Source organism: Lycorma delicatula, chromosome 11 (assembly GCF_047948215.1).
Source record: "Lycorma delicatula isolate Av1 chromosome 11, ASM4794821v1, whole genome shotgun sequence".
NCBI lineage: Eukaryota > Metazoa > Arthropoda > Insecta > Hemiptera > Fulgoridae > Lycorma > Lycorma delicatula.
The window spans coordinates 10,994,637-11,008,399 of record NC_134465.1 but is presented as its reverse complement, the minus strand read 5'-3'; positions in this window follow the sequence as shown (position 1 = coordinate 11,008,399).

Sequence of the window (13,763 nt, the reverse complement as noted above, 5' to 3'; positions counted from 1 at the left end):
TTTTGTCAACCTTATGTGGCAAATGCTTTTTTCTGTAAAAAGAGAATGTCTTTCCACAGCTTCTTTTGCTATGAATATTTTTCCTAAAAACCTCCTTTTACCAGTAACCATAAGAAAAAATAGTTTTTGAAATTTTTTAACTTTTAAATGATATCAGACACTTTACTTATAAAAAAAAGTGTGATTTTGCTCATTATTTTCATTTCTTATTTACATTAAATATTTGGCACCCACTTTACTGACATCTTTTGTATAATAACTAGGTACTCATAGTACCCAGCACATTTAACTGATTAAGTTTATCAATAATCATATTAGCTGAAATTTTCAAGTCTACAAAATAAGACTGCATAATCAGAAATTTTAATATTTGATGATGTAAAAGGCCTCCCCAAATCTTAATGCATCGCCGCTCTAAAATCATACAGAAAATTAACTCCTACGTTTTCATCAATGAATGTTATAAATACATCACAAACTGTTTTTATTATATTTGCATGTATTTACATTGGAGTTTACTTCTGGTTGAATAAAACTTTATTCATGTATTCTCCAGAGTTAAAAACTTGAAAATTTTATCCATTTCATTAGCATGATTCCCTAAAAAATCTGAAAACAAATACAGAAATTGTTTGTTTTTTTTAAGTCACCAGTCAGTTGATTTGATGAAATTCTCAATTCTATTCTAACTTTTCTAATTTTGTAACCTCAACATATTTTCTAATTTTACATGATCAACTATCTCTTTTATATTTCCCAATCTTGTTTTCTATCACCGCTATTTGTCACTGTCACCAAACTAAACTTAGATATCTTAATATTCTTTTCCTTTCTGCTTTTCCTATGTCCATATTCACAACTACTACTTTCTACAATAATAATTTCAAGTTTCTCTTTCTAATTCATAGATATATATTTGACTCGCAGGTTTTATTTTTTTCATAAAAGCTGCCTTTTCTTGTTCCAGTCTGCTTTTGATTTCTACTTCATTTTGGACTTCTTTTTAATTTTGCTTCATAAGTAGTAAGATTCTATGAGTTTGTTTATTATATTCTGTTTTAATGTTTAATTTATTATCCTTCTTTCTGTCATATTTCATTATTTTTATTTTACTCTTATTTATCCTTAGCCTGAATTTCTCCCCTAGCAGTAATAAATCCATGCCATTCAGGCTTGTTACTCACCTTGGTTTTTGCCCAAAAAAAATTGTGAATTTTAACATCATTTTTTCCTCCTCAATTTTCATCTTTAATTCCTGAATTGTGTCTTCTAATTTCCAGAGTTGTTTAGTCCCCCAGAACTTTACAAATTTTGTCCATTTCTTTGGCATGAATACTTTTCAAAACATGCTTACAATGTTAACCAATGTAACTTTATCGGTCATTCTACCAGAAGTGCTTGTTCACTCACTCCTTTTTGAATCAGGACTCATCTGAGCCCTTTTTGAATCAGGAGCCTCATCTTATTCTTATAACATGCTACCTGATTTTTGCTTAGTTTATATATGTTTTATTTCCCTATATTTCAATCCAATTTTCTTAAAAATATTAAACATTTTGTTCAATTCTGTATTATCAAATGCCTTCTCAATCTCTATAAATATAATGCAGATGGCTTTTTTTGTTTAAGCCTGTCTTCTAAAGTTAGCCTGATTGCCAGAATGGCCTCTCTTGAACCCATACTCTTTCTCAAAATGAACTGTCTTCAAGTACATTTTCTAACACACATTCTATTTACCTTAAACTATCCAAGTAAGCATTTTCAATGAATGACACGTTGAATTGATGGAACAATTCTGAAATCAATTTCTATGTAAGTTTACAGCAGGCATTCATCTGCAATCATAGCTTGATGAATTCATGAATTTGTTTCATACAAAAACTAACTATGTAAAGCTGACAGAAGAAAGTAATTTCATTAACAATAACCTTGATCAATGGACTGAATTAAAATAAAATAACAGTGAATCATTAGAAAGAGAGCTATGAAATTGGAATCATATTAAATTATGAAATAATGCACTGCTTTATATTACATAGCTAAATTCAATGTGAGCTGGCAGACACATTTGTGTTACTGAAAATTCAAACAAGATAAGAGAAAAATAAAATTATTGTTTTTTATGTACATGAAATTTGTTTCAGTCATCAGTATTGTAAAATTAGCTCCCAAATGTATCTTCAAGTTATATGTTTTATAACTATTAGTTTTAACTTCGTAGTTTCATTTTTTATATTCTCTCATACTTTTCAAAACATGGTCGTAGCATTAACCGAATAGGTTAGTCTATCGGTCATTCTGCCATTTTTATAGATCCTTATTTTAAATTAAATACAAAACAGAATTTCATATTGTTTTTTCATTAAAGCTTGATTATTTTTGGTTTTTATAGAAAAAGAACGGTTACTATCACCACTTGAAGTTGTAGATGCAGTATGCAGCTGGAAATCAGTGAAAATTAGTGATGTTAGATCATATTTAAATAGTGTATTACAAAGTGAATTGAAGACAGCTGATCATGAACAAGCACTTATTGAAAAATATACACAAGAAACTGCCAGAATAGAGATGTTATAAAAAGTTTACAGAACTCGTATGTATTTAATTTTTTATTTTATTTTGGTGTGGTGTTCAGTGTTTAAAACTTTTGTTATGTCTTCTTTATGTTTGTCCAAAATGAACCTCTTCGATTTATTTATCGTTAGAAAAAATGTATGAATCTTGAAATGTAATGTAATAACCTGATATTATTGCATAACAAATACATTTATTTGCTGAAGTCATTATCCTACAGATATTAGTGATTCAGGCTATAAATTCAGTTATGGTAAAAATTGGCTTCAGTCTTAGTTAATTATTATTCTATTTTAATAATTTTAAGTAGTAATTAACTTCTAATTAAATGCTAGATATTTTTCATTTTAAGTTTCATATTGTGCCAATATATATTTTAACGTAAAAAAGATTCACTTTATTTAATGAGATATGGTTATTCTGTTTATGCAGTTAACTAACTAGCTGCTCAATGAAACACTTTCTCATAAATGGAAGAACTAAACATTTTTAAAATTATATTTATAAGTGGAAATTGAATTATTGTATTTTATCACTATTATAACTTTAAAAAAATATGTTAACTAATAATGAGTAGTATTGTGTTACTAGTAATGGAAGTCAATGTTGAATTGAACAGTTGTAGCTTGAATAATCTGTCCAGAATTGTTTTGTAGTTATTCTTTTCCTTTCTATAATAGTTACTTGATAACATTTGTTTCATCTGAGCTGGTTTTAAATCCAATGCATGGCTGGAAAATCATCTATTATTTAATTTAATCTTACTATATCAATGTATACCAAATGGTAGAAACGTTTTTGCTTACAAATTTGAAATTGGAACAGAGTTTAACTTTTGTATTTATGTATTTTTTTATCATATCTGTTGCACTTTAAAATACCTGTATATACTCAATTTTTTTTTTTTAGATTTTTGCTACATTAGTAAAATGTATATATATATATATCTATATATATATATATATATAATTAGTATGATTAAAAATTGATCTGAATTTTTTTATTAATTCTTTGTTTTAGAAATTTGTTAGCTGTGTCCTTAATTTCCTTAAATTTATTATCAACAATGTATTGTTTCGTTAAGTTATTAAATTATTTTGTGTATTAAATAATTAGTATTAAATTTTATGTAACATAAAGTAATGATTAATTCAGTATAAATTTAAAGTAAATAAAGAAGTGCTTAACAATAATTGGTTGTCTGGCAATTACTTAATGTATACAGTTTACACAACCGACAAATTACTCCACAGCTAAATTGTTGTACAGCCCAAATACAAACTAATTAAAATAGTTAATCAAATTCAACAAGAAACATACTTAACTATTATCTATTAAGAATTAAGAAACCTCCATGAACAGTGCAAATATTTTACTTCCTAAATATTTATTTGAAATTCTCTCCAACTGTGATTAGAACAGGTTTTATTTAATGATTTTATTGTTATTGTATAAGATATTTTAATTTGTTGTAATGTGATGATGTGTTATGTTGTAAACTTGTAGAAGAATATTGTTATACTTAATATACTTTTATATATATATATATATATATATATATATATATATCTTATAATAATGTACATTTGTATGTGTTATATTTTTTAATTTAATTTGTTTTTCCCCCATTTGATAAATGCTTAGGTTTTATATATATATGGGTCACTTTTTGTTTTAGTGGTTCCTTTCTTTTAATATTTTATAGAACTACTTCTTTTTAATAGGTTTTATTTAATAAACATATTTTTCTTTATGTGCAATGTCCATTATTGAATGTTGGCAATCATTTGAGCAATTTCAACCTTGTCTACAGCTGATGGGAGTGAAGATATGGTTGATCCAATGCTTCAGATTCTTCAGTCATGAAATTCTGGTCTTGGATTTCAACTTTCTGTGAAATATGAGGTGCAGAAACCAGCATTCCTCTGGATGTCTCACTTTATGTGCATACTCCAGGTTTTTCCTCTTAATAATCTTAAATGCTAGTACATTCTCATAGTGAATCTTGTATCTTCACCTAATCATTGCCAGTAATTGATAGACCACATCTTAAAGGCATCATTTTTGTTTAGTTATGCTTCTGATTAAATCCAAAATTTGACCCTCCAGCAGCACAGAGACGATACACAGCACTTAATCTTTCTCTTCCTACATTTAAGTATGAAGGTGAAGTGTTGTCCACCCACCCATGCCTTCAATTCTCAAAAGAGGTGAAAATCACTAGGTGCTAGGTCTAGATTATACGTTGGATGGTTGAAAACATCCCACTTGAATTGTTTGAGAAGATGTTGTATCATGTTGGCACAGTACGATCATGAATTCTCATGGATCAAAACCATGCCGCACAAGAGCATGCCTCCTCGTTTGTTCTGGATCGATCTGCAAAGGTGAGATAAAGATTCACAATAAACTTCCTTTGTTATGTTGTCCTCTGCTCTATAAAGTTCACCAACAAGACACATTTATTGTTCCAAAAAACTACAGCCATTGTTTTCCTGTTGCTCAGTGTCTGTTCGAACTTTTTTGGCTTGTTTGGAGAAGTTTGCATCCACTGCTTAGACTGTTCTTTGGTTTTGTGGATTGTGACTCAGGATCCAAGTTTGATTGCTGGTAGTGATAGACTTTAAAAACACCCTCCTCCTCATTATTGTAACATGAGAAACTTTAAGGCTGATGACATTCACTGTGATCGTCACTCAAATTTTTGGGACCCAACATGAAACAAATTTCTGGTACCTTAGGTCTTTAGTCACAATTTTGTACAGAGAAGACCTTGGAATCTCTGGGAATTTCACAGAAAGTTCACTTATCGTAAACCTCCGTTTGTCACGGACAAAATCATCAACACGCTCAACCAGGCAAACAGTAGCAACAGACTTGGATCCTTGCCCACCTTCATCATGTATGTCCATTCGCCCTTCTTTAAATTCCCTACACCTTCCCATACACTACCATTACTCCAAGTGTTTTCACCATATACTAGGCTCATTCTGCAGTAGATTTCATCAGTGCTACATCCTTCTACTTGCAGAAAACATATTACAGCTCACAGTTGGCGGGAGCATCTCTCTCTCTCTCTCAAAAATTAAATCGTTAAAAAATAAACCAATTAAGTCAATTTTCTCGTGTACTTTTAATAATACTTTTTTCGTTTCTTGTTTGACATGTTTTGTTTAAGTTTCTTTGACATTAGGAGGGAAGGATTGGCTAGTTTTTGTTGTTTTTTTTATTATTATTTATATATGTGTATTTTTATGATGATATATATAAATTAAATAGGTAAGGGATTGATTAAATAATTCTAGATTCTTACCAGTTGTTGAATCTTGTTTCAAAAAGTAGGTATGTTTACAATTGGTTGACAATTTATTACTGGAATACAGTTAAATTAATGTGTTACAAAGAAACTACTTTTATATTTATGTATAAAAAAAAAAAATAAGAACTTATATCCTATAGTTACAATATGAGGGTGAATATTATAGTTACAATATTCTGTTTTGCAAATATGCTAAGTCTAACTAGGATTCAAACCCACAAACTTCCAGATGAATGGTTGAGAGAGATCTTACTATTGTTTTAAAAAAGTTGAGTATTATAAAAAAGTATTTTAGATGTATTTTATAAAAACATAATTATTTTGATTTTTTTAAATTTAATTGAGAGAATAACATGTTGGTAATGAACTGTATTCTCTGTTAATGTAGATTAACAATTTGTCTATTGTTAAGAAGTAAATAATCTTAATTTTAAAAGTTGTCATTTTTCTTTTATATTATGTTAATAAGGTAGTAAAAAATGTATGTCAGAAAACGTTAACTATCACTATTTAATGTCTATTCATTACATGATGCGTAGAATAAATTATACACACATTTATATATATATGATTATTTAAAAAACATATTTTAATACTATGATTATTTTAATAGAAATTTTAAATAGTGTAATTTAATTAATAATTATCTATAAATAAATATTATATTTTAATCATAAAGATATTTAATTGTATTGATAATATACACAAATGTTGTTTTAAATAAATTATAAAAGAAGTACATCCAGATGAAATAAGAAGAGCACAAATTATTGCATTTTAGATGCAGATGCTTTTTTAAAGTTTATCAGAAAAAATTGAAGTAATAACTATTTTTTAATTGTTATTGTTAATTTTAATCTATTAGTGGTGATATTATATAATATAAAATGAATTGTATATTTCAATGCACGCTTATGTACTGTACTGTTCACAAATTATTTGTGCCCTAAAATTTAGATAGTGTGCAATTCATAATTAATGAAGTTAATTGTTCCTTCAGTGATTATATTATTTAAAATTAATTATGGTTCATTGAATTTATTATATTTTATTATATAAGTAATGGAGCTAGTCATGAATTTAATGTTTTGTATATATAATTTTAGTGTCAATAAATGATAATGATTTAACTGACTTTTTTTATTGTTGTACAATCCTGATTATCTGATCTACATCTTAGTCTGTATAAAGCATGAATATATATTACAGAATTATATTCTTCATTTTTTTAAATTAATATCTTATTTATAAATATAATTTCTTTTCAGTAACATAAATAATAAACATGTATTTTTGTGTATTTTGAGAATAATGGTTTTTTCACTTAGTTCAGTAATCATGAAATGGGTTTATCACAAATGGCGTATTTAATTTTTCAACGAATTTATCACTTGCAATGGAATATGGCTTTCTTCACTTGTTTTGTCCATTAGTTCATTCTTTGCTAAAGGAGAACAGTTTATTTTTAATGAATTACCATTAATTTATAATAATAAATAATTACTCATATATTTTAATCTTTGAAAATCCGATAGATTAAACTTATCATAATAATTTCCAATTATAGATTATCCTGCATCTTTGGTTGGTATAGAATTCTATAACTACATTAAAATATATTCTTTTAATAATTTGTTATTCCAGATTGTTTTCTGTTTTGAAATTTTGAATTACATTAAAAAATGTACCTGTAAACTTTGCTGTCCAGTACTGGAATGATTTAATCTTTGAAATACCTTTAATTCTTAAAAGAATACATTCTTATAATTATACAAGTAAGTATATTAATATAATATAAGCGTGTCCCAAAAAAAATCATCTGATTTGGATTATTTATATTTTGAAAACTATTTAATATAAAAACATAACATTAATTTTGTATTAAAGTTTTTCTACATAGAAAGTGATGGGTGCTCAACATACTCTGAATACATCCACACTAGTTGAATTCATCCCACACTTTTTTCCCGTTGGAATTGGGAAATTTGCCTAACCCAAATGCCCAGCAGCCCATACATACTGGGTGTGTGGGGTTCACCGTCTACTGCAGTGGTACCCACTAAAAACCACTCCCTCATGTGATGTGGTGTTGGAATTGCCATTAAAACATCAATATCAAACAAACAAAACCTCAATATCATGTGCATCCACACACCTTACATTCATACAAAATACATCTCATTCACATGCTACTGTACACTGTATGCAACTCTTCTAATATATACAAACTTCACTTATTTACATTTTTTTTTTCACCCTACTCCCCTGGGCCAGACATACAATTAAGTAAAGCTGAGCCCAGGGTATATATATTTGTTCTTTTTTATTTTGTCCTTTTACTCTAAGGCAGCCAACCTGCCAACTGGCAGTAAATCTGGCACGGCAGTTCGGCCCCCCTGTTCAGATCTTTGATCTTTATTTTGCCTGCCTCTAATCTCCAGGAGGGAGTAACAAGGCCCAACTATGTGACTCCTGGGACTTTTTTTGTCCTTCAGTTTGTGTGAAGCGCTTTCTGTCACACTTGATGTATTCAGTAGCACCGTTATCTTTGCAAGAAAACAATCTAATCAGTGGGAGTCTCGCTATCTCCTCCATGAGGATGGGGAGCCGCCTACTAAATCTGACTTACTAGGACTTGAATGCTGGAACTCTCAACTTACAAATCAGCTGATTTGTGAAGACGCATTCACCACTAGACCAATCCGGTGGGTTATGGTTGTTGACCTAAAAAAATCGAATAAAACAGGTCTCAGAACCGTAACTACAGTAGGTTTTGAGAAATCTGCGGTGAAAACCAATAAATTGGAGGAAAAAACTCTATTTTTTACGTTTGATGTACAATAATTTTGTTAAGTGGGTTATGAACACATAAAAATTTTAAGCAGAACTTGTTGACAACTTAATTAATTATGAACAAATTAGTTTAACATAAGTTGAATAAAATAAACAGAATTTAGAAAAATTAGAATCTTTAACACTAGACCAAAGTGTATATGTAAAGGTTTATAATAGATGTTCAAAAACGAGCCCGGCATTTTCAACACATTCTTGGCACACCTCTGTACTGCTGTTGTTGCGCTTTTTAGTTCTCAGGGCTGTCCTTTGTTGGTCAGCCACATCCATAATGCGGACAATTAATTCCTCAAGAGAATGCATTTTTGTTTTGTATACAATATTTTTCATCCATCCCCAGATGCGTTTCCAGATTATCGCGTTTCACGGAACTATATTCTGAATATGAACGAAATCAGACCATAAATATGTTTTTTTTTTTTAATATCACGGCCACACCAACACCTAGGAGGTCCATGTTTTGCAAAAATATCTCGTTTCATGTAATATATTCTGAATATGAACCACATCTGACCATAAATATTTTTTTTAAATATCGCAACGCCACCACCATATAGCAGGTCCATGTTTTTCAAAAATATCACGTTTCAAATAACTAATATATATTATGAATATGAACCAAATCGGACCATAAAAATAATTATATTTTAAATTTAAAATATAATATTTCAATTTTTTTTTTAAATATGACGGCCCCACAATCATGTTTGATGCCAAAACTTAAAGGTGTTAGATCAGGCGATCTTTGCGGCAAGGAATGTTGACTTGCTCGACCGATCCATTTCTCAGAGAATTATTTTAGTGTGTGGAATCGGCACAAGAGAAGCGGAGAGGCGTACCACTGTGCTGGAAGTATACTTTGTGTCTCAATGCTAGAGGAACATCTTCAAGCAAATGTGGCAATTCTTCTTGAAGAAAGTACAAGTAGACCTTAGGATTTATGCGGCTAGATAATATGAAGGGTCCAAACCGCTGATTGTAGGAGAAAATACATTGATACTAAATAAGTGTTGAAAATTTCCTTCCACCGTTACATGAGGATTTACTTCTTGTCATGTAATGATTTAAACACAGACATAGTATTGCGCATTGTTGATCGGCTGTTGTTATTTTATTGCCAGCTTTGAAATAATAATTTTTCAAATAATTTATTGTATTTCTGTCATTAATAAAAAAATTATTATCTAATGAATTTTTATTTATTTTATTAAATAATAAACGAAGAATTGTATAATTTCCAGTTTTTTTTAATAGTAAATTTTGATTTTACAAATTTTTCCAAATTAAAAGTAACACGTACACGTTTTATGTGTTTATAACCCATTACAAAGTTATTATATGTCAAACATAAAAAACAGCATCTTTTAACCCCAATTTATTGGTTTTCACCAATTTGACTAAACTTTTTTGTATTTAATATGTTTCAAATCTAATTTTGTTTAAAGTTAAAACAAAATATTTAAATTATAAGTGTACCTAACTACACGATCAGTTTTGTACAAGATTATTATGTAAAACAAAGCAATTTCTCATAAAAAAAATTTCACCAAAATCTACTCTTGCATCACACTGAGTAAAGAAACTGATCGTGTAGAGAAAAGAACGTTACACTGAGACTGGGTACAGATGTTAAGCAGAGATCACTTTCATAATGATACAAGAAAAAATATTTAAATACCTCTTAAATGTAATTTACGTCATTTCATCAGAAAACACACATTTTTATTTTAAGTATAATACAGATTTACTCCTTAGATGTTGCTATCATAAATTTGTTGATCTATTCTTCAATCTCTACCAACAAAACATTGACACACTTGCTCCATCTCTTGTATATTTGAACACAAATACCTTTTTAGTTGTTATTAAAGTATTCTGATTATTTTTTATTTATTTTAAGGTCTCGCTTAAAATTTAGCCGATGAAATTTACATACCTTTCTTTTTCTTTTTTATTATAATTTCTCATGCATTCATCGGTTAATACATTTTTAGTTAATTTATTATTTTCATAAAATTTTTTTACCGTAGCTAAAAACAGTAATAAATTTATAATTTGCAATGTTGTCGAAACAGTAGTATATACTGAAATGAATATAAGTCTTGCTGAAATTGAAAACAAACACCCACATGAGATTTTCATTATTAATCGATCAAATAAAAAAATTAATCTCTTATTCTGATCGGTGTACAGTAATAGATTATTTTGATTAACGTCAAGAACGATTAGGTTTATTACTCTGCTGATAAAAAAAAATTCCCAAGCATTAGACCCGATGAATCGAGATAAAACCTTGATCTAAATAGAATGGGACAATCCAGCCAGAATTAATTGTAAGATAAAAAAATAGAAGTCATTAGACTCCATATTAATTATTTAATGTATAAACTCGAGAAATGATAAGAAAAAATGTGAAAATACTAAATATAAGAAACCATTATAAAATAATTTACAATTCAGGTGTTAATGAATACTACTTGAGTAGAAGACTTTGTGTTTCCTGTTTAGCCTCTGGGAGTTACCATTCAGGTATTACTTCAGAGGATGATATGTATGAGTGTAGTCCTGTACAGTCTCAGTTTGACCGCTCCTGAGTTGTGTGGTTAATTGAAACCCAACCGCCAAAGAATACCAGTATCCACAATTCAGTATTCAAATCTATATAAAAATAACCGCTTTTACTAGGACTTGAATGCTGGAACTCTCAACTTCCAAATCAGCTGATTTGGGAAGACATGTTCACCACTAGACCGACCCGGTGGGTTACTTGAGTAGAAGATTAGAAAAAATAATTCTAACCTTGAACAAATGCAAGAAATGAACATTTAAAAATTGTTTTAAACGCTTACAAAAAATTTAAATTCTTTAAGACTGTTTAAAAATTCATTAACTGTGTAATATTGTTTCTGTAAAATAAAAACCTTTCGTTATGTTTTATAAATAAATTGGTGGGAAGATAGTTTAAATGGTTCAGCAATTCATTAAAAATGGCAACAGAGACGTAAGACTCTTTCTTATAAGCTGAGGTATTGTGAAAATTTACCTGTAAAATGTTCTTTGTCTGGTTTGGAAATTGTTATTTTTTATTAATAAGCGATTTTTTTTTCTGTTAGTGACTGATTTCATAATTATAAACACAAGTATTAGTTAATATTTTTAATTTTCTAAATACACAATCCATATTTATAGCCATTTTTTATTTTGAATACTCAAGTTTTTGAGGGAGCCCTAAGAAATGACATTACACTTCAGAGAGGAATATACATAAATATTTATATATGTTTAATAATGATGATAAACTCAGTATTCTACTAAGGTACTTCAAGTATAACAATACAGTTTCATTTTTTTAACTAACAAAATCAATTTGTTCATTCCAAGCAAATTATTCATCTAATAAAATAGCCAGAAAGGAGATGCTGTTACTGTATGAGACTCAAAAATCCTGTTATTAGGTGATGGAAAAATTATGCAATCAGCAATGTTAATCAAAAATACTGTCATGATGTTCTTAACAGCTGAACTCTTGTTCTTCCAATCCACGCTCTATTTTTTTTTATTCCACTTAATAATGGTGAATCCACATCTCATCATAGGTTAGAATACTGTCAAAAAGCATCACCTCCTGGGCGAAACCATTGTTTCAGTTCTGGGCATATGCAAAGTGTTGTCTCCTTATGGTGGTCTATCGACTCTTTTGGAAACCATCTTCTGTTTGTTTTACGGTATGTGCTTTTAGGCAGTCCTTATATTCACAATTATATACCAGTATATAACTGTGAATATATACATAAATTTTTAAATGTTAACTTACCCTTAATTTATATTTATGAATGTGTAGTCTTGTTAAAAAGAATAGTAACTTATCGTTTACCTATTGTTTCTATCAAAAAACGACCGCAAAACCTTTTTCCTCTTTACGTATTTAACTCAATACTTGGGCTTACAAGAAAGGGCCTTATTATGCTTCTTATTCCATATCTAATAAATTATCTATCAATTAAAAAAATCTTCTGACTAATTTATTTAAAATACAAGTAAAAAATCTTATCTTACAGAAACAATATTACTCTGTTGATGAATTTTTAAATAATACTAATTTAAAAATTGAAAAAACCCTCAATCATCTGTAACTGTTAAACCTGCACATAAACATGTGCTACAATAATCTTCATTAATGCCTTTCGATTTTTGAATTATTTGGCTGTTATCTTTTGTATTTAATATCTTCATACATTTTACAAAACATAATTTCATGATTTTATATTGTACGTAAATAAATAATATGGACTTTAATCGCTTCTAATTTTTATTTTCTAATCGTGCATTTTGTGATGCTACTCTGATTGCATGTAATTATACAATAAATTATTTATAATAATTATAATTAAAATAATCATTAGCAGAGGATGTGGGGTGATGAGACGTATAAGGATGTGGAAGACACAGGATGTGGATTTATTAAGAATTCTCGTTTTCTTAATAAATTTATTACCTGTTGCAAGCAACATATTTGAAAAATTAATATATGTATATCGTATCAAACATGTTAACCACAGAATATAATTAAAGTTAGAAGAGTAAGCCAGTCAAAAAGTAAAATAAATCTTTATTATCCTCAAATAACACAGTTACAATTAAACAAGATAGAAAACTCAGCCGATTATTTCAAGCACATAACCTAATCTTTATTTATAGTTATAACATTCAAAACATAAATTATTTTAAATCTACATTTGATTCGATAAAAAATAAAAAGACATTTCAATCCTATTTTCTCCTGTATGCATCATCTTCAGTTTAATATTCTATTAAACTGTAATATTTTGTCTCTATATTTTAGTATAAATATATATTATTCTGATTTGATTATAAGATAAAAAATTACGCTAAGCAAACCGTGTTTTTCATGGTACTGAATTAAGCAGAATTTATATACACAGTATTCATGAAGTATAGTAACACTGAAATAAATTTCAACTCTTAAAATGAGATTCAGCAAATGGTTTTACCTAAA